This window comes from Anarrhichthys ocellatus, unplaced genomic scaffold, assembly GCF_004355925.1.
Source record: "Anarrhichthys ocellatus isolate YVR2014 unplaced genomic scaffold, GSC_Weel_1.0 scaffold7, whole genome shotgun sequence".
Classification (NCBI taxonomy): domain Eukaryota; kingdom Metazoa; phylum Chordata; class Actinopteri; order Perciformes; family Anarhichadidae; genus Anarrhichthys; species Anarrhichthys ocellatus.
The window spans coordinates 586465-590076 of record NW_022280037.1 but is presented as its reverse complement, the minus strand read 5'-3'; positions in this window follow the sequence as shown (position 1 = coordinate 590076).

The window sequence follows — 3612 nt, the reverse complement described above, 5'->3', positions numbered from 1 at the left end:
TATTTAGCATATTTTCCATTATATTAAAATATGTTGAATTAAGGCAGTTATAGAAGCTGTGAATATATATAAATATATATATAAATAAAATACATACAAACATTAAAGACTTTAAAGTTTCTGTGGTGTTTACTCAAATAACTCTGAATAGTTTGTTGATCACTGGATCTTCTTTTATTGTCACTGAATGATTAACTAATTAGAGGAAAAGCAGCAGAGGCTAATGAATAGGCCTTCTGTTTGACCTTCCTTCGCTGAGTATGGGGCTTTTGAAAAAGAGAACTAACTGAATGGCATACATTGCTGTGTTCGTGTCAGTGTTTACATACAAAGAGCTACACTTGTTTCCCTGTGCCTGACTGACTGTGTGGTAGACCAAACTAAATTTCCTCCAGTCTGCATGTAGAGGGGTGGCACAAAAGATGTTTCAAAATCAATCCCCTAACCGGATGAAAGCTGAATAGATCTTGGAACCTGATAGTCCAGTTTGTGTGTGAGTGTGTGTTTGAGTGAACAACGGAGAGGCAACAGAAGATTGTGTTTATACATGTGGCTGAAATCTCGAGTATGTAGATACTGATCGATACTGATTGATTGACTTATACGCTAGCTCATTTATTGTTGTTCATGTTTTTTGCACAGAAGTAAACAAATGCTCCGTTGTATTGTTGCCAAGACCAGGCTTTGACTTAAATCTGTCTTGTATGGACTGACCTGTTCAGCTGATACTCACCTCAACCTTATGCAAGGCATTCTTTGTATATTGTCCTATACTATAATACAGTATATAATCTATACATATTTGTTGTACTGTTTTGATTGTACATATTGTCTTGTATGCTGTCCAAACTCTACCCTTACTCTACATGTAGAGCTATGCTGATTGCCAATAAGTGCACACCTGTTACATAGACAATGTAATGATTTAGTAAATCTGTTAGATAATGCTGTAGACCTATCTCATAGCAAAAGTCTGTTGCATTTATGCTCTGGCGGTACAATATTGTCACTAACCGAAGGAAATAGGCTAGCATCAGTCTTTGAACAGCATGTGCATGTATTGTGTAACAAATATTGACAGCACTCTTGTTTTGATGCCGAGGGAACCAAATTCATAGGGCTAATTGTCAAAATACCTCTTTCACCTCAAGCGCTGCAAGACTTGAGGGCACTTGTTTGCCTCTTCTGCTCTGATGATTCAATAACTCCAAACAAGTTTGCAGCCTCAGGAGTGATGGCTCGTACATCCTTTTATCACTGTGAGACATGAAGGGGATGAGTAAAGCTCTCAAAGATATTACTGTGATCTAATAGCACCTTTTTTAACCTTTGTGTCGCGCTCACAGCTCGTAGTGTTTGTGATGCTTTAGGTTAAAGCGTCCCACATGAAAAGCCAGGTTGTACGTGTGATGTTATGCTTCAGCCTCACACCTATTTTATAGAGTGTGTGCCTCGCAACAAAAGGCCATTCCTTGGTTACGTTGTAAGTGACCCTGTGTCCTCTCAAGCAACTACCCACAAAGCTTAGCAGAGCCACAGTTCACATGTTTGGGTCACGGGCTAATAACGGCTGTGAAACCTCAGCAGTAAATAAACGGTGGCAGGCAGTCAGGGGTCTGTTGATTGAAGTTGAGCATTAGCATTTCTACTCCATGGTAATGGCTGACCCTGTATTTCCCCCAGTGAGGACTAGTGAGCGTGGCGGCTCCCAGATAACAGTCTGTATTAATGACAGGGGGTCCAACTAATCCCCCTGCTGTGTCTTTGGGCTAATCTGCTTTGATCACCTTTACTAACATCTCTGTTATCAACAGATTTCCGACATCAACAAGGAATTACATTAATGCCACTTCCTGTGACCCAGCTGCACCGAGCACGGACGTGTGTGTGTGTGTGCGTACCTTTTGTTAACACGTGTTAACAAAAGGTTCTCCCCATTCTCCATTGGGAGAATGGGGAGAATGGAAGAGGTTGTGAGGGTGAAGATTTGTACATGCAATAACAATCACTAGCCTGACATAATGCATTGTCTTCATTTTAGAGGCTCGTATGCGCAGCAGAGGCAAGTCACTCACCCAGAGATCACCAGGTTCCCGCAAGAGCTGGAATATAAGACGCCGCAACAACTCCCTCAGATCATTTAGTATTATTTGTGCATTCGGGGGAAAAGATGCAGAGCAGGAAATCTGTGGATGTGTGGCAGGCGGGCACAGACACGTCTCTAGTGGCTGTGGGAGAGCGTACCATGAATAAATTTAGCGCTGTCCCCAGGAGATTGCCTTCAATCACGAAGCATAAGGTGTCAATGCAGCGCCCTGTGTGCATGGAGCACCAAATTACCTTCCACCAGATTGCTGAGCTGGGTCTAATAGGAATTGGGAAACGGACTGTGGAGTGCGGACTGCTAATTAATCTGGCCAAAGTCAGAGCCCATGTCCTGGGCCCACTGACAACTGGTCAAGTTGAGGCCAGGGATACATGTACTGTTAAATGAGTTTGTGTTTTAACAAGATGGGGTGGACAAAAAAGTAAAGCTTGGGAGAACATACTAATGAAAGAAATTATGTAAACGGTTTAGAATAAACTTTAGGAAAAGATAATTGTATGTGTTTCTTTGGTTTTGATTGTGATATCTGTACTAATACTGAATGCTGAATGGTTTAAACAACAACAACATGGTGCATTATCTGTCCTCAAACAAATATTTAACAATGTATTTGACATAATCAAATATTTATAACCTTTGTTATGCTGTACGAAATCTCTGGAGCTACAGTAATGTGAGTCCATAATCATTAAAGCATTTTGTGTCATGTAACTGCATCAAATGGTCCCAGCGACTCCTATGGTGTATGAACCATAACATTAAAGGCCATATCCTTTATCCATATCCATATCCAGTGTATCCAGCACAAGCTGAAATATTAACATCTCAATTTACATACAAATTTCCATGCATCTAAAAGCAAAAATCTCTTTACCAAGCCATTTTCCTATTTTGAATAATAGGTGGTTTTCTGAGATCCAGTTGATTGACTAAACAAAGACATGACTAGTGCATTAAAGCAATTGTTTATTGCCACTGAATCATGGCGTATGTATAATTTTGCTGTAAATGGTTATTAACTGACACAGAAACCATGGATTTGTATAATAGCTGGTAATCATTCCACCTCAGGATGTGTTTTCACCGTCATACACAGGGTTAAAGAATTAGAGTGTAGTCAATTACATTTAGCAGGTCACAGAAATTGATTTACTGCCTAAGGAATGATTTTTTTTTTTTTCCTGCTGGGCTTTGGCTCTGTGGTGGCATTCTGCTCACATAATCAAGGATGAGCGTTGCCTGTCTACCCAATCTACTACTTGGTCCCACAGGAAAAGATGACTTGCAACAGGAAAACCTGCATGAATACTAATTTACCTACTTGGCTTTAACAGCTTTTGCAAGCCAATCTCATAGGAATTTGTAGAATATGATGCCTTTCCATCTTTCCATATTAATTACCCAAACTGAAAATAGGGACAGCAAGAGATGGGGACAGAGGAAGAGAGTGTAAGGCATAGAGAGAGAGAGAGAGAGAGAGAGAGAGAGAGAGAGAGAGAGAGAGA